Source organism: Parasteatoda tepidariorum, chromosome 2 (genome assembly GCF_043381705.1).
Source record: "Parasteatoda tepidariorum isolate YZ-2023 chromosome 2, CAS_Ptep_4.0, whole genome shotgun sequence".
NCBI classification, from domain to species: domain Eukaryota; kingdom Metazoa; phylum Arthropoda; class Arachnida; order Araneae; family Theridiidae; genus Parasteatoda; species Parasteatoda tepidariorum.
In genome coordinates this window covers 45,657,130-45,680,388 of record NC_092205.1, presented here as the reverse complement: position 1 = coordinate 45,680,388, position 23,259 = coordinate 45,657,130, and the positions used below count along the sequence as shown (strand labels likewise).

General features: G+C 28.9%; 1 protein-coding gene across 4 annotated transcripts in view; it reads left to right on the top strand.

Annotated features, from left to right (window-relative positions):
* Positions 1-2,000: 2,000 nt before the first annotated feature.
* The window catches only part of LOC107453701 (matrix metalloproteinase-21), a 94,236-nt gene continuing 72,977 nt past the window's right edge, over positions 2,001-23,259 (top strand). Inside the window, exon 1 of one of the 4 annotated variants that reach the window (XM_016070621.3) lies at positions 2,001-2,351. The gene's annotated coding sequence lies outside the window, so the exon portion shown is untranslated. Of the gene's footprint in view, positions 2,352-14,178; positions 14,353-22,478; positions 22,759-23,259 lie in introns of those variants that run through there. The other 3 variants (XM_071177524.1, XM_016070622.3, XM_071177523.1) reach the window with 3 other exon arrangements.

Sequence of the window (23,259 nt, the reverse complement as noted above, 5' to 3'; positions counted from 1 at the left end):
TGAAAATGGATTTTAATATGATGAACCCAGAGTGCCTGCACTTTGTTCCGTAACACGTTCCAGTAAATACGGATTTTACGGTGAAAAGTGCCGGTATCCTGAGTGCTGATACTTTTTACCGTATTTTTTTACTGTATACTAAAATGCTAAATGATTGAATTACTTCCTTTAAACCAGTATATTCTGTATATATATTGGCAGGATCCGACGGCAAGAGGACAAATATCAATTGAGACAGTTTTTGCAATCCATAATTTGTGATTTGAAATATCGTTGTTTTTATCGGAGTCAATTAAGAGGGAGAAAAAAAAAATAGCATTTGACGAATGGGTAACCAGTAATCGCAATAAGGAGATCACAATTTTTTTTTTTTTTTTGGCTTTAAAAAATTGAAATAATTTGGTCAAAGTAAATTCTAATTAAAATTTTACATTTATTTGTCTATCTGTATTTCAATAACCAAAATCAATTAATGATTGTGAGGAAAAAGAATTTGATCCTAGTTTTATATCAAATTTTTAACAATCTCTTTTTTACCTTTTATTTATATTTTTTTTATATGAAAGGAATGGCTTCAAAGGAAAGAATTACTTTAAAGAGATCTCTGTTTGTTAAAATTTAATTTGTTAGGAGTGAGCAAGGCACATATAGAACTTATATTAGTCTGTCTTTTATTAATCGGAATAAAATGAAGAGAGGAATGAGAGTTCTGCTACGCGCTATGTTAAATGATTGATGAGTTCGGTAACAAGATGCAGGGGCTTTAATTATAAGGCATTTTTCTCTCGTCAGAATCTACTATACCTCCTTTCATCTGAATGCTTGCTTCCATACTTCCTCCACAACTACAATGTGAGAGATTTTTTGAATTTTTTCTCTCTCATTTCTCCTTTTAACACCGTCTAGAATGAGAAAAAAATTAAAATGAGGTAGTATACAGTTCATAAAGCAAATATACTTGCTATTCCTTTTTTTTTCTAATTCTTTTTATTCTTATTTTGGCAACATGCTTTTTTTTACCCATATTTCGCTAAGAGTGTTCATGACTCACGAGTTGATACATTCCAACACTTTTAGAGCAATTATATAACCATGGAATAGTTTAAATGGTTAAGAGATTGATTTGAGAAACATGAAGCTAGATTTATCTTCTTTTTTATTTTTGATGGCTTCATTTACCGTAACCTATGATATGAGTGATAAATCGTTATCGCATTGGCGCGATCAGCATTAACGCAGAAAGTTAGAAATTGCTCTCCTGAAAAATTTGCTTTTTTGAGTTACCACGGTTTAGTTTCAAAGCGACGATATGAGAAATTCTACAAATAAACGCCAATTTTTATACTAAAATATAATCTTATAGTATGAAATCTCTATAAATACATATTAGAGAGACATTATAATAATATTATATTTATGTAAAAATCGTTTTATCTGAATAAATGGCTCAGATTTATCTGAGTATGTCAGAAAGAGTATGTCGCATTTAAAGCATGTCACAAAGAAAAAATTTCATGTTCACGATTTTTTCTTGCCTTTCTAGGGTGTAAAGAAGAAGAAAATTCATGTAGAAATAGTGTGCCCCCTAATTTTTTTTTTTTTTTTTTTTTGGCTGCCTAACTGGCGTTTATTTGTAGAATTGCTCATATAGCTAAAAATCCCTTACTTAACTTATTGTCACCTATGAATATCCCATCCTAATTTAATCAGAGTAATAATTACTCACTGCCTTACTGGACAATCGCAATTTATCAAGTGTCTTAGCACTGAAACTCATATTTAACGTTAAGATGAATGAATGAAAAGTCACATCCCGTAATTTACACAACCTAAATGGACCGTTAACAGATATTAAAAGACGCACATATAATAATAACCACCCTTACCATAAATTCAACCCTGTAATCATTGACAGTGTTCTCTCCCTTATTGCAAAGTCTACTTCCTCATACAAATAGTACATGATAGTGTTGACAAGGAGGGCGGGAAAGCTCTGTGACTGTGCCAATCTCCTCTATACTATCCATTATCCTCTGTAATCTCTCCCATTCTGTCTATGGGTCTTTATCAACAGTCTGGATTGTCATTCTCTCTGTGAACAATCGAGTTCAGATACCAAAACCATGATGGATTCGTTGTTGTGGAGTTTTGTTTTTCAGCTCATAATGCATCCCGCGTGGGGGAGTGTCGGTAGGTTTTTTTATGTTTTTTTTTCTTTTTTTGTCGTGGGATGTTGCTGGATTGAAACATGTTTTATGCCCTGGATTAATGAAATGGAAATGAATGGTGGATTGCTATGGGCTTGTTTATGATGAGAAAGTGTAAGAAGTCAACGGGTGTCGAGATAAAGGGTAAGTTTAATTATGTTTTATGATTTGAGGGATTGGAGTTATAGTAGTTTTTTTTTTTTTTTTTATTCTTTTAAAGTGACAGTTTTTGAATATAAAATTCAAAAAATTGACCTAAAAATACTTCAATTGTTTATCAGCCCTGTAGTTGCATGATTGTAGAGGAATATTATATTTAGTGAAAGGGAAGATTAAGAATTTAATAGTTTATTTATTTATTTTATTTTAATTAAAGTGTTTAATCTAAAGTGACTTTTTTAACTATATAATTTCATTTGTGCAGGTGTTTCAAAATATATTGGGAAATGACTACTACACTTTGAAAAGGAATATTGTGTTTCAAGAAAAATTAAAATCCTGAAATTTTTTTCTCCCTTGTTATTGTTTGAATTAACAAAAACTTTTAAACTGTTTTTCCCCATAGTCTTAAGAAATTTCTCTCAAAAGGAGGGAAGAAGTGTTAGGTTATTTAAAGAGTTAGTAGTCAATTTTTCTATATTAAGCAAATATTTTTGAGAATACAAATGTGGGGACATTTTTTTTCCTTTGGAACATTACGGAATTTTTATTTTTAATATTTTTTTTAACTATTGCGGATAAATAAAAAAATCAAACACGATTTAATTAGATCATTTTTCATTTGATTTAACCAAATTTAATTTCAAAACGTAAAATATTGACATAATTGACTTGGTCATGAATGGATTCAAAGTGTAACTGTAAATCGCAGTGTGATGTGTTTCATTTAAAATATTGCTTGTGTGAAAGAAGCATGAAAGGAAAGAAATAAAAATGAGAATATGATTTCTTCGCGCAATCAAATATTGTTCTGTTAACCTATTTACATTTACTAGTCGTACGTTTACCAGTTTTATTTTATGGCTTTGTTATGTGTGTCCGACTTTATGTTACGATAAACTTTTTTAAGTTGTTGAACAATTTTTCCTATTTACCAACATAAATTGATTGATAAAAAATATTATTTACTAATAAAAATTAATTTTTATTATCGTAAGTGACTATAAAACTGGGTAGAAAAATTTTTTTTACGGGTCGATTGCCGGACATCCTGCAATACTGGATTAACTTTCTGAATGCAATTTTTTTTTATTGTATACGTTTCTAAGTTGATATTCGTGATTGTCCAAATCTTTAAAGTTTTACGCTTATGTCGTTTGAAAAAAAAAATTTTTTTTTGTGTTTTTATGTAGGTAACAAAAAATAATTCATATTATGTGGAGTAGTAATCCAATTTCTACATGGTGCGTAGAGTTTTAAAAAAGTGCTTAAAGCTGCTTATTTTCGATTATCGTTTTTTAAAAGCCCTTTAAAGGTGCTTTTTTCATGGGATATTTTTAAAAAATGCTTAATTTTCCTTTTTCATAAATGAGATTTGTTTTTCTTTACCATGCCGATTTTCGCTGCGTATTATGCAAAAGCGTGGTTTTCACATTGTTCTATTAAACGTTTTCACAATTGATTCAATCACAATCCATTCCGGCGCACCGTCAGTCCGTAACGTATGATAGCACCAATCATTTTACATGTTTGATGAAATACTTGGAAATTCGCATGTTCGTCTACTGAGCTGGGTTCGGTGAGATTCTTGCAGTCTCATGTGCAACTCTGCTGCATTTTGCAAGATATTCCCAATTTCAGGCTTCATTTTTAACCCCCTGATATCGAACTGAAAAAAAATCTCTTGATCATTTTATAATGGCTAATATAATCAAGAAAAAGCTCTTTGTCTGAAACTAGTTATTTTATCATGATCATGTAAAGTCTTTGAAAATTATTTTGCATTTTGTTAATGTTCGAGTATATAGCGGTTAAAAATATTTTTTGAGTGCTTAAAAAGTACTTTGAGGGTGCTTATTTTTTGTTGGGAGATTTTGCTACGCTTCCTGTTCTATCTTAGTTATATAAACTCAAAATTAGCATCATTTCATGCTAGAAATTGTAGATTTTGATTTCGTATTAGGAGTAAAGTATGAATAATATAAAATTTTTATATGTTAATTTTATAAATGTATTATTTTTACAAATTAGATTTCGATTAGACAAATTAGATTAGATTTTATTAAAAATTAGATTTTTCGTCAATTTTGATACTTTTACAAACTTCTTATTTTTCATAAAAATTTATTACTTACTTTAAACTTAAAACGAATTATTCCAATTTTTTAACCATGCGAAGTCAAAATTTTGATATAATTTTAATCATTTTTTTGTATTATTTGGTTTTTTCAATGTATGGGTGGCGATACTTTTACTCACTCTGAATTAAAACGATTGAAACAGATGGATTAAAGTGTAAACGTATAAATTCAAATGGAAATTTTGCATAACGTGTCCTGCAGATCAGAGAGTTATTTTTTATTAAAAATTACAAATATGACGCCATACCACGTGAGAAATTTTTTATCTCAAATTCCCTTTTACCTCCCTAAGTAATTTAGAAAAAGTGAGAAAGAGTGAGTTCAGAAAGTAAGCCATGAATTTTCAAACACTGAAAAGAAATGTTCAAAATATCGAAATGAAAACAAATTATGAGACAATAACTTAGGATTCCGCAATGGGGAAGTTCTCTTCCAATAATTTGTTTTGATACTGTGAAATTTCTTTTTTTGGCAATTGAAACTTCATGGCTTACCTAATTTAACTTTTTCTGTATTTTAAATTAATTACGGAGGCAGAACATAATTAGCGATTCAGAGTTTCACTTGTAGAATACCATCAAATACGTCGCACTTTTTATACAAAGCATTCACTGCCATACTATGCTCTAAATTCTGCACCTAAGAACTTCGAACTATGCACCCTAACAAATATAACACATTACAATCGAAGTGTTTTAAAATCTCACGGCGAAAAAATTAATACTCAAATTTCACGAAACTTTCCTCGTTTTTGACGAAACCGTTTCCTGGTATATGCTCCAAGCGAATTGTCACTTTTTCGAGGAAACAAATTTCGTCTTTATATTGTTTTCCAAAAAAAAAGGAAAAAAAAAAACTCGTAATGCCTAATGTATTTAACCTTTCTAATAATCACGTTGTCGTGGGTATCATATAGCTGTATCAATATCACTTTAACAACACAGGGGCATATAAGATAGAGAGGTAAACTAAACCCATGCCCGAAGCGGGATTCGAACTCTGGTTTTTCCTAGTATGAGGCATACTCCTTAACCAACGTACTAACGATCGACTTTTGACGTCACTTTATTTTCGATTGTCTGTAGAAAGAACTCCCCTCGCCACGAAATCTAAGGCCATCTGCTGCTATGGAAACAAGAAATAGCGCTTTTTAAAGAGGGGAGCTTCTCTCTCTTCTGATTTCTTTTCCCTCACCGACCCGATCCAAAACCTTACTTGAAATAGTTAAACCTTGTAACCATAGCCACTGCCACTACTCCAGACGAATGGCTAGGGTATTTCTTTACATATACAAACTACCCTCACCCTAGCTTCGTCATTCTAGTTAACAATCTCCCTCAATGCACTACGATGAGGCTTCGAATTGAGGAAACATTTTCGTCATTGATTTGAGGGTTCGCGTTTTGTCACAAATCACGTGATTTCGTGACGAAATAATTCTCAAAAATAACGAAATGTAGCTCAAAATTGCTGAACTGTCAAAAGTGAGAGTTTATTTCTGAAAGTGCGTATATTAAGTTAGCAAAATAATACGCAATAGTTCGTCATATTTTATCGTAGTATTTTTAACAATTATTTAATAACAAGTTGTATAACGTGCGCTTTCTGCACGTGTAAAAAACATTTAATTTTAGTGCAACTTTTATATTAGATGACGCTATAAAGTATTTATTGTATTATTTCACCTGTAGCTTCTTGCGTTTTACTTTGAACCTGATATTTGTGTTTAACTTATGAATAGCTGTTTTAAGAGTTAATTTTTGTAAACTATTTACACTTCTCTTAATGAGGACTAGTTGGTGATACATAAAAATTGACTATAAGTCTGAAATTTTCTGAAAAATATCACTGAATTCTAAACAACTGTATCAGTGACGTTATTTTTCATGCCTGATACGGATTCTTAAACATATTGGGTCTCATATGAGGGGGATTGTTTTCGAATGATGCAAAAAAATTTTCTCTGATTGAATTGGTTCAATCAGATGCAAGAAAGGTTTGAATTAAAAATTCATACAAAAAGAAAAAGAAATAAAAAAACTTTTTGATGCAAAAAAAATGTAAAACAAGAGATTTTATACATGATTTATATAAAATTTTTGTTATTCTTCTCTTTGTTTAATCCACATTCTTTCTGTAGTCGGTAACATCTTTCAATAATTCTACTTTTTATTTTCCTCGAATAATTTGTTTTTCATTGTATGAATTGCAACAAACTGAAGAATACTTTTTTTCATCTATTAATCTAATCTTTTTAGTTTTTGTATAATTTGAAATAACTAACTCAGTGGCGCGACAGCCCATTAAGAGGGCCAAGGCCGACTGTGCCCATCTCAGTTTAATAATTTGAAATAAACTATCTTAATAATCTAGTTTGTATCAAACGTTTGATATATCTTTGCATGACCTGTAATTTTTTCGGTAATCCGTAACTGTAATTGTATTTTGTAAAAGCTGAACACCCAATTTTTGTCAACAAATAAACTTTTTTTTTACATAATGTGTAACTATTATTTGACTATTTAAAAATTATTTTTCATCAAACATTCTATGTTTATTATTTTTGCGTGATTTTAATCTGGGACTTAAAATTAGTTTTTTTAATACCCAGCAATCTATATTGTTTCGTATCAACTATAATTTTTCTATAATATCTTGTGCATAATCTAAAGACTTTTTTTTTTACATAAAAAAAAATTTTTTTTTTCAATCGTTAATTTTCCGACAGTTTGAAACTCTTGATTTTCTTCTGTGTATGACTTACTGAAGATTTTTAAAAGAGCGAAACTAATGATTTTTTTCCCTATAATTTAAAAAATAACTATGTGAAGAATATTTTTTAAAATGAATTTTAAATTTCATCTCTATACATGTATCACATCCTGATGAATGAAATTTCGCATTTGCAAAGTAAATGACTAGATTTAACTACTAAAAACCAGAACTAACTAAATTCACGAAAAGAATTTAAATGCGATAAATAAGATAAAATAAATTATTAATTCAAACACATGTTTAATTTACCCGCCTTCCTTCTTTTTCCAGAAATTTGTGTGTTGTATGATGATGTCACGGTATTCCCGATGAACAAGACTTAGAAACAAAAAGATTCTAAGAATGTCAACATTTTAGAATGGAATCATAATTTATTTCATTTCAGCTTCAAAAGAATACGTTATCTTAGTTTTTTGATCAGAAGAGTACACATTCTGTTTAAATACAGTTACAGTTATGATTTCTAGAATAACGCGGGACGTCGATTAATTTGAAGAAAAAAAATTTAATCTGCCCTCTCATCTCTAAAAAACGTATCGATTACCTCTGAATAAAAAATTCATTTTAGTCAGTTTTTCATCTTATTCATGGTTTTATAAAATATAAAGAATAAGATTATATAACATTTAAATCGGTAAAAAATCTTATAAAACTTGTAAAAAAGGATATTTGTAACTTTTTTTGTTACTAGGTAAGTGTTCGGATGCAAGAAGAAATTTTTTTTTGTAAAATTGTCTTACTGTATAATAATGACATTACTGGTTTTTGAAAAAAAAAAAAAAAAAAAAAAAAAAAAAAAAAACGGATCACCTTGAATAACTTTTGATCTAATGGTCAGATCTTCACATTCTGGGTCTCAATCTTAATTTTTCGAAAAGGTGACCTAAAATATATTAATTAATTGGCACATACGACATTTTAAGTTACAAAATCAGACTCAAAAACGTATTTTCTCTGAATAAACATACCTTTTTCGGATACCTCTCTTCGGATTCGGATTTTTGACCCCCAAGGTATGAGGGCTAGTCACAATCTGGGAAATATAGTCCCCATAGTTTGGTCAGGAGAGCGATCCAAAGTTGGGACCTTCTAATGTTAATTTTATTATTTGCGTATTTCAATATACCTCAAAAACTTTTAAAACGCAATTTCAGAAATCTTTGCACACAATTATAAAATTCGTTTATCCAAAGATAAATCTAAGCAAAAAAAAAAAAATAATAATAATAATAAATATCTACTAGTTTATTAAGTAATAGTAGAAAATTTTTAAATAGTAAGGTATATAATTTTTTACATCATTTTAAAGTATACAATTTTACATGGCAAAATACTAATTTTGAACAAATCGTTTGAATAGCTCTTAAGAAATTGCTCACCTTTCAATGAGTTGACTGGGTTCGAATCCCAACGATGACTTGTTGATATGAATTCCGCACCCACCTTGCACCGACCACAATGCTGACGAAAAATATCCTCCATGCTAGTCGAGTCATGGGTTAGAGTCCCTTTGCCGTTAAGCTAACCGTGACAGGGTTTCGTAGTTTTCCTTTCCATTTAACGCAAGTTCCATTAAAAAGTCCACCACGTAGGAAAATTTCTCCAAACACTTGATCCAAGAGTTCTCTTGTATTCTGGATTGAGTTCAAAATTACAAAGCTACGGAGTTAAACATTGGTAGCCGTAAACTGGGTCTGCTGTTCAACGACGGTTATAAAATAAAACAAAGCACAACTAGGCTGACGTCTGGTTAGGAAGCGCTCAAGGTAGATCCGTTCCTCGCCTCGTGGTTTTCCATCCGCAGCACCATTCACGTAAATGATATCGGTCAATTCTATGTAAGTAAACCAATTCATCGTTTTCTTGCAACGTTGTCGCTTGTAATGATCACACTTTCCACTCTCTTATCAGCCTTCGAACATAACTGGCTAGCGATCGCAATTTGCATTTTCGAACGCAAGTTTCTAGGTAAATCTTGTTCACTATGATAAGACAGACTAGCTTGTTAAGTTTGGCAGCGAACTTTTGAGACATCCTGCATAACGTTTTTAAGCTTCGACAAAAATATAATTTTTAAGAAATACTATTGCTCTTCTAAGAGCAAAACTAATTTCAGATTTGAAATCCCCATACCCGAATTAAGCAAGATCAAGTATGCAGCAAAAAATTTATTCCTTATGTTTGTCATCAAACAAAAAGAAGGATTCAAGGAAACAGGTGTGATTAGATAAGATGCTGCAAAGTGTGGAAATTAAGAGAAAATATACTTTCAAACAGGGCTCGAGAAAACTCAGAAATTTTTCCCGTCCTCCTTTGAAACTAACCCGTCTCTTCTAAATAAATAAAAATATAATTTTCTCTTATTTATTACAAGCATTTATATAAATTGCACAATGAATTAGTAGTTACTAGGATTACAAATACTAGGATTACATTATACAGTAATAAAAGAAATACTAGGTTACAAATAGTAAAACCTAGTATTTCTATTATGAAATAATTTATTTCATTGATGAAATAATTTAAATAACAAAGGTTAAGTTATCTGTCAATTTATCCGATGGTGCTGCGTTTTTTAAATGAATCAAATATGACGTTTGCCAGTTCCAGAATCAAGCCAATGATTTACAGAAGTTTCTGCACAGAAATCTAAAAGAGGTTTTTCATTTAGGTAGATGTTCATAAATGCGTATAACGCTTCTTGTTTAAGACCAGTAAGTAATGTGTTTTTTTGTAAGTTCATTGATGAAAAGGCCCTTTCAAGCGCTGCAGTACTCCCAGACAGAGAAAACATCAATTCCACCATGCATGTATGTTGCTGTATTACGAGATTAGAGGGTCATTTTAGAAGTGAGGTGCTAGACTCTAAGATAACAAAAATTGAAAATGTATCACGAACATTAACGGGGAAATGGCCGTCCGCGCGGACGCTGGATTCAAGAAATTTATTGTCCGCGGAGAATTTTGAACCGCCGAGGGCGTGCGGACGGGCGGTTTTTCGAGCCCTACTTTCAAACCTTAAAAAAGAATGGGTCAAAAGGTACAGAACTAAATCATTAGAATTTTTCAAAATAAGGAATGACACCTAGAAATCTAAATCAGTGACTCTGGAGCAACTTTAAATGATTTAAGCAGATGATGAATTAAACATTCGATAAAAAAAAGAAACCACAGCTAAGCAAGGCGATAGAAAAATATTTGATACCTTGAGTTAAATCATATATTTTATGTTTTTTTACCTGAAAATTAATCCTAATTATTTATTACTTAAAAATAAAACAATCTTTATACATTGTAATTATACTAAATTTGATGAGTAATTTAAATTGATTACAAAAACAAAGATTTAAACGAGCTAGTCCTTTTATTGTACTTTTTTTCAAGTTCATTTATTTTTCCGTTTTCGTCACTTCTTTGTTCTCTTATATCTGTCGTTATCAGGTACTGTGCAAGGTTGTGTTTTTCTTAGAAAGAACTCATGTTTCGTCGATAAGAACTCTTCAATTCTTTATTTTATTCAAAATGCACTTACGGTGTATTATTTCGAATTTATCACTGGCGAAATGTTAGAAATTTAAATGAATTACAATGTACTTTTTTACAATGAGCAAGTATAGAGAGAAATGAATTACTTGTGTCATAGGTAAGAAAACAAATGTTTTCTTTCATGTGAGTTTTCTATTTTTGCTTTATAATGCAATTTTAACAGCTCTTTCTTACTTTAAATTTTTTTCGCTTCCTATGCAAAATCGTAAATTTTAGAGTGTTTCTATGCAAGATTGCAAATTTCAGACGGCAGTTGAAAATTAAAGTTTTGCGTAGAAATGAGTGTAAAAATTACAATAATTCATTAAAAGTATTACAAACATATAGTATTGGGTAGAAAGAACTGTAAAAATTAATATATTAAGTCAAAACTATTTTAAGAATTAAAATAGTGCTGAGAAAGACAAGTGAAAAATTCAAAAAATACTTAGTATTTTAAAAATGAAATATTGCTTAGAGAGAACGATACCAAACACATTATTACTTAGAAAGTATTCGATAAATTATAATATTTCTTAGAAAGAATGATAAAATTTTTAATTTAATAATAAAACTTCTATGCAAGATAGTAAATTTTAAAACGCAGTCTGAAAAGTATAGCAGAGGAAGAAACGTAAAAATTACAATAGTTCATGAAAAGTATTCTTTAAATATAGCATTACATGAAAGGGAAATTAGGTCAATATTAGTAAAATATTGAGCGGAAAGATTGATGAAAAATTCAATATTACTTAGCATTCTAAAAATTAAATTCAATATTATTTAGTATTCTAAAAATTAAACTATTGCATAGAAAAACAATACCAAATTAAACATTACTTATATATAAAAGAATTCTAAAAACTATAATATGTCTTAGAAACAATAATGCAAAATTTTATCTATGTAATTTAATGATAAAAATTATATGCAAGATTGTAAATTTTCGAAGATAATCTGAAAACTATAGTATTGTGTAGGAAGAACCGTAAGAACTAAAATATTCCGTCAAAATAATTTTAAAAATTAAATATCGCGCAGAAGGAACGATAGCAAATTCAGTATTACTTAGTATTTTAAAAGTTTGAGTAGAAAGAACGATACGAAATTCAATATTATTTAGTATTCGAAAAATTATAATATTTCGTAGAAAAAATTATACAAAATGTAATATTTCTTAAAAAAAGTATTTAAAAAGTTAAAATACTACTTAGAACGATACAAAATTCAATATTTGTAAGATAGAACGATAAACTTGATATTACATATTCATAAAATACAAAAATCAATACTATATTTGAAATAATGCTAAAAATCCATATTACAAAGCTCACTATTACTTAGAAAGTATTCTAAAAATTGTAATATTACATAGAAAGAGCTGTTAAGATTACAATATAAATTAGAAAGCCTTTTGCGTTCGATTTTATGTTATACTCAGTTACGCTTAGTGATAAGGCTTAATTCATTGCTTTTCGTTAAAAAGGCTAAACAGACATTAAAAGAAAATGAAATCAGGCTCTTTAAAATTTCCTTAGCTCTTGATCAGTGACACAAGATTTAATGCTAAATAATCTTGACAAAATCTTTATTTCAAATAAAAGCATGGATTTTCTGAATCCCCATACACATTTTATTAGAAAGTAAAAGTGGTGTGCATTAAATTAAAATAGCAATTCTATCAAGCATATTGTAACTGTAGTGGCGCAGTTGGTTTGTAGTCGGCCTTCTGAGCCCAAGTCTGCGGGTTCGTTCCCCGGCCCAGACACCGGATTTTCGGGATGCAGAAAATCCTCAGCTGCCATGTCGTATGATTATGCGGCATGTAAAAGATCCCTGGTGTGCCTTATTGGCTCTTGGCATTTCCGGCAAAATTAAATTCCTAGTGCACTTTAGCATCCAATTAGAGTCTCGGTGCTGCCATCTAGTGTGGCAGAAACTAGACGTCTAATTTAACATGACCAACGGTATCTCAACCATTGTGTGGTGGTCCTGAAAGAGTGGATACCACCTCTGGAGAACTGCTCATCGGCAAGACCGATTGTGCAGCTCATTGGAAATAAAATAAAAATATTGTCACTGTTTTCTTATTAATAAAATATAATATTATTTAATATAATATAATATAATATAATATAATATAATAAAATTTAATATAATAACTATTTTAAATATAATTATACATATAGTTCTGGTTTAAGAGAATTTAATTAGATATTAAAAGTTGAAAATTGAACAATTGACATATGACTAAATTTAAAATTGTTGATATACTTAAGTACAAAGAAATATAGAATCAGGCTCTGTTGAATCGAAGCTATTTTTTCAATTCACTGTACATCAAAGCAATTTAGAAAATAATGCTATTTATTTTTTTTTATTCAAACTATTTTAATTCAATAATTACGGAACACACAACTGTCAAGAATGTATGCTTTTGAGTTATACCCATAAGGTTCATATTTCGTATTCCATATTCATTTAAATATACTTTCCGTTTTTATTCAAATATGCTTTCAAATGTTATTATAAATATGGTTTTGCATTAAGAGAATATAATTAAATGTTAAAAGTTGGAAAAAAATTGTCAGTTGCCAAAATCTAAAATTGCTGATAGACCAAAATACATAGAAATCTGGAATCAGGCTCTGTTAATTCGAAGGTTGCTTTTTTTTAAATTTTATTTTCTTAGTCACTGTATATTAAAGCTGTCTGAAAAATAATTTCATTTATTTCTTATTCAAAATACAAAGCAGTTTGAGAAATAATTTCATTTATTTTTTATTCAAAATATTTCAATTCAATAATTACTGTACAGTCAAGAATGTATGTTTTCTCTTCCCTCCAAAATATATTACGTATTCTAAACTCTATCAAGCATATTGTAAGCTTTTCCGTTTTTATTTAAATATTCTTTCAACTGTAATTATAGATAGAGTTTTGCTTTAAGTTAATTTAATTGGATATTAACAGTTGAAAAACTATTGACATATGTCTACATTTAAAATTGCTGATATACAAAAGTACAAAGAAATTGAATCGAGCTCTGTTAAATTGAAGCTATATTTTTTTTTAAATTCACTATTCATCAAAGCAGTTTGAAAATAATTTTGTTTTATTTTTTCGAAATATTCCTTCCCAATTATTACTGAACAGAATGTACAATTTCGTAATCCACCAAAAATGTTTTTGGTAAGATTCTGGACTTAAAAGTCCCTTTTTCAGATTTAGTATTTGAAGCACCTTCGGGGAACACCAATCAGCGAAGCGAAATCGGTGGGCCACTTAGAGGTGGGTTTCTCGTTGGCTCTGAAAGCATCTTTACCCCCTCCTGCCCCTCCCCTGTAAGCAAGTCTCTCGGCTCTTCGGCTTCTTCAGTAGTTCATTCACAATTTCTAGTTCCCAAAATCTTTTGATCAACAAGGCTTTGGATGTATAGAGTGAAAAAGGATTATTCTGTTTATTTGCTTTTTATTTGAATGCCTTTAGACATTTTGAATTGAAGGATTGAGTTTCTTTTGGATATATTTTATATTTGGTGAAAGGTAAATCTTTTCAAATTTTATTAATCTGAAATATTACACACTGTGCGCATTATGGATTTTAAAATTTCCTATTTAATGTATTCACATTGCTTTTTGTATGATAGAATATAGAAAATATAGAAAAATCAATCTCTATGATAGATATGTGCAAACAACAATGTATTTTGTCTGAAATATTTCAAGGTATCTATGGAAGCGTTTTCTATAGGTGTTTTGATTTAGGAAATATCGTCATTTATCTTTCAAATTTCAATTAAGTTCGAAATCAAATTCAATTTCAAAAATTAATTTAAGCTTTCTCAAATTTTATTAATCTGAAATATTGCATCACACTGTGTGCGTATGGATTTGAAAAGTTATTTAATGTATTCACATTGTTGTTCGTATATTACCTAATATAGAATAATCTATTTGTATGATAGATACGCTCAAAGCACATATTATTTTATTTAGACTATTTTAAGATATCTATGGGATATTCGGGATCTAAGATATCTATGGGAATGTTCTATCGATGTTTCGATGTAGGAAATATCGTCATTTACATCATGTAATTGTTAAAACCATTTTTCACACATCCCAACATGAGAATTTCAAAGGTAATTAAGATAGCGCGTTGAAGATCGCGTCAAAATTAAAAATATTACAGTCAAAACAGAAATATTGTTTTATATTTTGAAACTAATTCTGTACCGCTGCGGCTTATTCTTTTCATAAGCTGGTTTTTTACCCATAAAATTCGGAAATGAATGTTGTCTTTTTTTACAAAAAAAAGACAAAGAAATATCTTTTTTAAAATATTAAATATGTGTATTTCTCTTTTTTTATTTTTTAAGTTTTTGGTATATATTTTATATATTTTTATCGGGCTTGATAAAAAAACGTTCTGATTCTTTTACATTTTACATAATATATATTTGAAAATATTTTTAAAAAAATCTGTTGCAAATTGTAAGCTTTTAAAATTAGACGAACATGGCTGCTTTAATTTAGCTGAATAAAGTTTTTTTTTCTTTTCAATTATTTTTCTTACTTAGTTCAACAATAATAAAATTTTTAACAAAACCTAGATCAGTAAGAAAACGTTGTTTTCAGACGTAAAATTATAATATANCTTAGAAGTTCTGAAACGCTTAACTGAGACACCCTGTGTATATATATATATATATATATATTGAAAAATGGTACCTAATTCGTAATTAATTATCTGTATGCATCTTTATAATTTGATTTTTTATCCGGTGAAATATTTTATATGAATGTTTTTCAATAAAAATAAACCAAGAAAATTATAAATGACATATATCTTATATTAGGTTAGAAAATTCACTTGTTCAGTTTTGCATCCACAAAATACTATTGAGAAAAGAAAACATTTATTTTTTTTACAATTATTCCCATTTCTTTCACCATTCGAAAATAAGATTTAAAAGTGATCAATTATAATAGAGCTTTGAACCATAAATACGGGGCAAATTTGCTGCAACCTTGTTAAGGTACGAATTTAAATTATGTTCCCGTTTAAACTGAACCCTAACATCGTGTAGTCGAAGTTTAAAAAGTGCGAAAATTTGATTCAATTCAGTATCATACTATGAGAAAAGAAGCATTGTCAAAAATACCAAAATATCGTAAATTTTACCGTGTATTTAAACGATGAAAACACCGAAAATCTCAATAATTTTTACCGAAGTGCTTTGGTCATAATTTTGGCAAAATTAACAATAAAATATGGTTTTATAATATGTGATGAAATTTTGCAAATGTTTTAAATTTTATAATTTTATCCTGAAATCTTCTTCAGAGCATAGCAGAAAAATCATTTATTCAGTTAAATTTACTTTCCTGTTTTGTATTTTTTACTAAATGTGAGGTAATAAGAAATATAATTTTAAAAGGCAGAATTTCTGGTAAACCGTTACCATATAAACGGGAAAATTACCAAATAAATTTTTTAATACCATATATTTTGGTTTTCTAACCAAAATTATGTGGTTTCTTAATTTGAAATTTTTATAATATTTTTTTAGAATTATGATGTTTTCCAGAATTTTCTTTCTCAGTGTAAGGTTTCTGCAAATTTGAAGAATATTGTGATTCCTTTCTCTCCCATTTTTCTAACACAGTAGAACAGAAAATAACTCTTATAATTTTTGCTCAAAATAAAAGAAAGAAAAACACTAGTAAAAGTTTCTCGAAACTGATATTTGTGAGGCCTTACTTGGAATAAAATTATTATCAATTTTCTTAAGGACTGCTTTATTGCAGCGATGTAATATTAACCGCTGTAAGTAAATCGAATAATTATAAGATTTAGTTCCTAAAATTATATTAGAACGATCATTTCCAAACTGGTCTAGGTACTTTAAAGTCTTAAAAGTTACCCACTCGACTTCTTATACTTTAGTAAGAACCATTATTTTTCGTTCAAAACGCCATTAGCGTAACTTTTCTTGGATAATGATAGGACTAAATAATGTGTACTTAATATTACCCAACAAGACATTAGAGAATCAAGCGGAAATGTTTGAAGGCTGACGCCTACTAATAAAAATGTTAACGCGGTGGGAAAATCAAGCACTTATTTATTTTGTGAATTTCTTTTTTCTGTCAAAGATGTTTTTAGAAGAAAAGAAGCTTTACTAAAATACACGCTTAAAACTACAGACTATATTTTTTAATGAAAAATTGTTGCATTTTTCGTTTCGTATTCATAAACCAATTTATCATTTGAACTAAGAATGAAATACAATATTGTCCACCCTTATAGTAATGATTAAATTTAAACTGAAAAGGAATTTTGTATTTTTTCACAAAACTAAAATCTTAAAGATATTGGTAAAAAGCATCGTCCTGGAAAACACTTGTGATGTAAGATGTTTTAACCCACTTCATGTGATTCTAACTTTAATATCTATGCGCTATTTTTTTGAAATTTATGCTGCAAAACATTTTCAGCGAAATATTTTAAGAAAGGTGAAAAAAATGGTTATCACCTCAAACAAATCAAATTTAAAAATCCAGTACTCGATTTTTTTAATGAAACATTGAAGAAGCTGTGGAAAATGAAATGCAACACTATTGTATAAGGCAGTGTTTCCCAAACTTAAGACTTTCGTGTATCCTTTGTAATTTTCGTAACGCTATGTACCACTAATTAAAAAAATTAATGTATTTTTTACTATAAGAAATTGCACAAAAGTTAAAAATCACAACTGGCTGTTGACAGCACTAATTATTAACTGTTAACTCTGCAAAAAATAGCCAATAGAAAAATACGTCATCATAAATTTTCATGGCTAGCCTTGTTTTTAAATAAAATTTTTCGAAAATTTTCGTCTGTTGCAAGATATTTCGCATAAGAACGCGTACCCGTACCCCTGGGGGTACGCGTACCACACTTTGGAAAACACTGATATAAGGGGTTGATTGAAACTTCGATCGCATGTTTTCCTGACTGAAAGTTATAATAATTTTTTAATCTTTTCTTCTTATTTCTTAATAGTACATCTATAAAATATTTAATATAGGACTAAAAAACTGAGCTAGATAACTTACATTGAGACAAAAATATTATCAAAACTAATAGAATTTGATGAAATTTACCGTGTTCCCGGCTCCATGGGAACAAAAAGCTCCATAATTTTTACCGTAGTGATTTGGTAGTACTTTTGGTAAAATTACCAATAAAATATGGTTTTATAATGTGTGATAAAATTTGGTAAATGTGGTAAAAAAATTTTATAATGATAAGGCATAAAATCATTTATTTGGTCCAATTTACTTTTCAGTTTTGTACTTTTTACTATATGTTTGGTAATAAAGAACTATAATTTTGAAATCCAGAATCCCCGTACACCGTTACCATCTCTCAACAGAAAAAATTATCAAATAAATGGTTTAAATGCTGTATATTTTGTTTTCATTAGCCAGAAAAATGCTGTTATTTTTGTTTTGTTTTTTCAGAAATATTATTTGTATACATCGCAGTAATTTTACCAGAATTTTTTTCTTCATTCATGACAAAGCTTTCAAAATCGAATGGTAACTTTTTTGAAAGTAGCAAAAAACTTTTTAACCGTTTTAAAATATTAAATTTCATTGAAACTTATAGAAATTTATGCATTGTTAATTGATACGCTGTAAAAAATTCCGTATCAAGTATCGGCTCTCTCTTCTTACCGTTAATTTATATTTTATAGTAAAATTTCTCTGAGCAAAAGTTTTATATACCGTATCTTTTATGCAGCAATATTTACTGTAAAATCACTGTAATTAAATAAATGTTATTGTAAAAATTACAGTTTAGAATTTTATGGTAAAAATGAATTTTACGAATTCTGCTCTCAGGGTGTCAGTACTTTTTACTGTAATTCGATGAGGATTTTTTCATAATTTATTTAATTGAGAATTTATTTAATATGTTATTAATTGAGAATTTATTTAATATGTTCAGCACAATTATTACTCTTTATGATAGTCAATTTTTAACATAACTCTAAGAATAGAAAAATAAATCCTAAATATAATTAACATGACGCAAAAATTGCAAAATTTCTACGTAATTTAAAATAGATAAATTTAATTTCTCTTTAATTTAGCATTAATTTCAAATATGGTAATTTACAAGTTGTAGTAGCAATTCATGTATTTAAAACTAAGGTTTTATTAAAATATACTACTTGATAATTAGTACTAAACATGGAGGATTATTAAACCGCTATTTATTCGTGCTATAATCATTTCCTTGAGTTTTGAGAGTATCATAATTGAGCCCACGCGATTCTTTGGTCTCGTAAATCTTTTAAGATGATATTAATTTGTATTATATAACACCTCTTAACATTTTACACTCTTTAAACTCTCTAAGTAAGATAGATTGATACGATACAGCGAAAAAAAAACTTCCAAGTAGCTCTGTTGGTTTTTATTTTATTTAAGAAGCTTCTTTTAATAATAATACTTATTAAAATATGCCATAACTTATAATAGTATTAAGACTCTGTTAGTTCCTTTAAATGTACGTAATTATTTATGTATTTTTTATTTAATAAAAGTGTATTATTATGCCTTAAATGAGATTGTTAAGTCATACATTTAATGAATTAATTAATATTAACTTGGAGCAATATAGTAACAAGCCGCATTTTTTTAAACAGTGTCCACAAATTGTTCCTCAGTATTGTTTCCATTTCTATACTGTACTCATTTCCAGAGTTACCACTAGATTATTGCACAATTCACAGAAACATGATATTTCATACGGGGTCATTTAATTATTATGTTTTAGACAATTTTGGTCACTCTCACCACTTGTTATCGAAAAAAAGCAAGTCACACGTACGTAAGTATACGTAAAATAGCCGCAATAATCCCCTTTCAACTTTGACTTTTACAGTTGAGATCTAATTCTAAGAATTTTAGGACTTAATTCAAATAAAAGATGAAATTTCGCAAAAGGGAAAATTTGGATTTTATTTCTTTTTGTAAAATTTGGAAAATTCTTGAAGAAATTTATTTTATTTTTTCTTTCCTCAAATTTAGCTCTTATTTTAAGAGTATATTTTATACAGAATATATTTTTAAAAATTTTCTTTTTTTGATTTTTTTGAAAAATATATTCTATTAATATATTTTTTTGATAATAATAATTTGTTTGATAATATTATTATTATCAAAATAAAAATAAAAATATTTCAAAACATGAAATCACGATGTACGAGGTTTTGTCCCTATAACAAGGAAAAACATCAGGTTCTTCCAGACCGGGTGTTCAGCGTTCTGACACCCCAACCTGATGAAGTGTCAACACGTAACAGCTGACAAGACAGCGTTAAATTCAACAAGAATAGAATACACACGTGTTTTGTCGCCTGTAGGTGACCATTAAACCGCTTAGGGACTCCCACAATAGAGCAGCACTTATTGTCCAAATTTCTGGGAAATATTAAATTGGGTACCAGATGGCGGCAGCAATGAAAGAGAGAAAAAGAAAAAAAAAATCTCAACAAAATACCCCAAAAAGGAGAGAAAAAAACGTTTTTTTTTTGACAATTCAATAATGCATGGTTCTAAATCGGACCTTTGGGTACTCGGATAATAAAGTAGTCTTGTCCGTAGCAGCGAATATTTAGTTATTTTGATTTATTTATTTTATGATACTAGTTGACTATTCGTTCTTCGTGCGATGAGAATTAAAAAAAAAACTGAAAAAATATTTCTAAAACTACGGAATGTCATTAGTAAAAATTCGTATTAAAACTATAGTATTACTACCATGATATCGGTAGTGCGTATCATCAAAATTTATTAAGCATCACTGCGTCTGCATTATGATGGCGATTTTATACTGTTCCCCTAAGCGAATAAGTATCTTTTCTCCATTAACTTCTCCTTTTTCGTACATGGCTTTCTTTTTATTTCAATTAACACATACCTGTAGTATTTTCGAAATCAAATTAATTAAGCCTCATTGACGGCAATAATAATATGGAGCTTCTTTTACGGTTCCTTTGTATAATCGAATTGTTAGAACCTTTTTTCAATTTATTTCCCTTTTTAGTTCATAGCTTTTTTTTTTTCAATATGTACTTACTACCTAAATGAAATTCACATTATTGGTGTCAATAATAGCATGGAAATTTTTTACGTTTATAATAAACGAATGTCTCACCCTTATTTTTCTTTTGCAACTTTACGCTCTATATTTGAAATAACTTTGGCTTCTTCTAATTCCGTCTGTCAAGTCTTGAACACTTGAAACATGTCGACTTTAATTTCCATCTTCATGATTTTGAAGCCAATTTTTTTTTCTTCTTTTTTTTGTATTTAAGTAACATTTATTTGGTAATTTTTCCGATGATATGATAAAGGTTTACCGGAAATCATGATTTTCAAAATTATAGTTCTTATTACCACCCATTTGGTAAAAGGTTCAAAACTGAAAAGTAAATTTAACCGAAAAGTGGTTTTTATGCCATGTTCTATGATAAAATTAGCACATTTTATCAAATTTTATCATAGAATTTAAAAATTAGCAAATTTTATCGCATATTATAAAACCATATTTTATTGTTATCTTTCCCAAAACATTACCAAAGCGCTTCGGTAAATATTACCAAGCTTTTTGGTATTCCTGTAGAGACCGAAAAGTGGTGAATTTTTATCATATTGTGTTAGTTTGCCGTATTTTTTTCTTCCTCAGTGTAGGTTGATAATCTCTGCCTTAAGTACTCCAGATCAGCTTTAGTTGTTAGTTGAGTTTATTTAGTTTGAGAAATATCTGCGAAATATCTTTACTTCTTGAAGTTTGTAAGAAATAAACACTTTTTTGTTACACTTAGGCACATCAGTTTAAAAAATATAATTATATTTTTCAAATATGTAATTATACTTTATAAATATATAATTATCATCACTTAGACAATGTTTTAAATATATAATTATATTTTAGCTTTACAAAGAATATTTTTATTGAACTTGAGATAGATATTTTAATATTTAATAATTTATAGTTTCAAATAACCAAGGAGTAATTTTTTTTACTAACTAGATTTTATGATGAACGCAGACTCCATATTTCAGAAAGTTTTGAAAATAAAATTTGAATGCAATAGTTTCTTGATACTGTTTACTAAATTTATTTACAAACGAGGATACATTATTTTAAAAGCATAGTCTGAAGCAAATAAACTTTCAGTTTGCAAGTGGCAGAACCTATGTTTATGTATTAGTCAACGCAACAAATCCTTTATCCGTCTCATCCTCCGTCTGCAACAATGACATTCATTTTAAATAACGTCAAAAAGAACAAAGTTTTGAGGTAGTTCTACAGAACTGCCTCGTTTGAGAATTGAATTATTGTCCATCAAATGTCGCCAAATCTTCATAAGTTAAGAATAATTACACTTATGGGTCCAAAAATAACAAACAGTATCAAATACTTGACGAAAAATGTGCAGAAAAGTGCACAGGGGACACTGGCTTACACCCAGCGATATAAAAACAGAAGCAAGCACTTCTAAACCTCGTTGTAAATCATTTAATCTTGCGCCAAAGTTTCGCCGTCCTGAAAGCGCATTGATGTTAGGCAGGCTTTTGCACGAGAAAAAAAAAAGAACATAACTTAAAACTAATGAAACGGATTCTTGTCTCACCTTCCTAAAGTTAACGAAGTGTTTATTTGAGGAACAGAACACTCTCCCCTAAACATTTTAAATCTTTTTACGCATTCTTTGTTGAAGAAAGCAGATGGTGGAACATTTTGCATGGCTGCAACTCCCAAATTGTGCGTTGTCTTCATTATGGATGATAAACCAATTAGTATATCTTAACAGTATCCATGACGCTTCCTCGACAGGATGTGAATTGTGCGAGCAAAAAAGGAGTCAAACAATTTGGATATGGGTAATATGAACCACATGCCTGTAGAATTCATTATATTGATGTCTTGATTATAATTTAGATAACTTGTGGTATTTATGACTGATAATTTAAGTGGCTAAGTGCACTTATTTATGACTGTAATGATGAAACTTAGATTTAATGGCGATTGCTTTTTTTTAATTGAAATCGGTAATCATTTTTTTTATTTATTTGAAATTGCCTAGTAAATATAATTTTTTTGTAGACGCTTCTTAAATTTATCGATCTGCGTCAGAATCAGAAGACTTTTAAGTAGTATTTATATTGAATTTATTGGAGTAATAGACCTTAGTTTTGTTGACGTTGTTGAAAAATAAGCAGATGGATAATTGATTCTAGTACCACAACTTAGAAAAATTTAAATATTTCAATTTCATTGTAGTGGCATATATTATTTACTCAAATCTTAAGTTAATACTTAATTTTATTTTATTTAATCATCAAGTTACGTTGTTTTTAAATTTATGAATAACATTGCTCGAT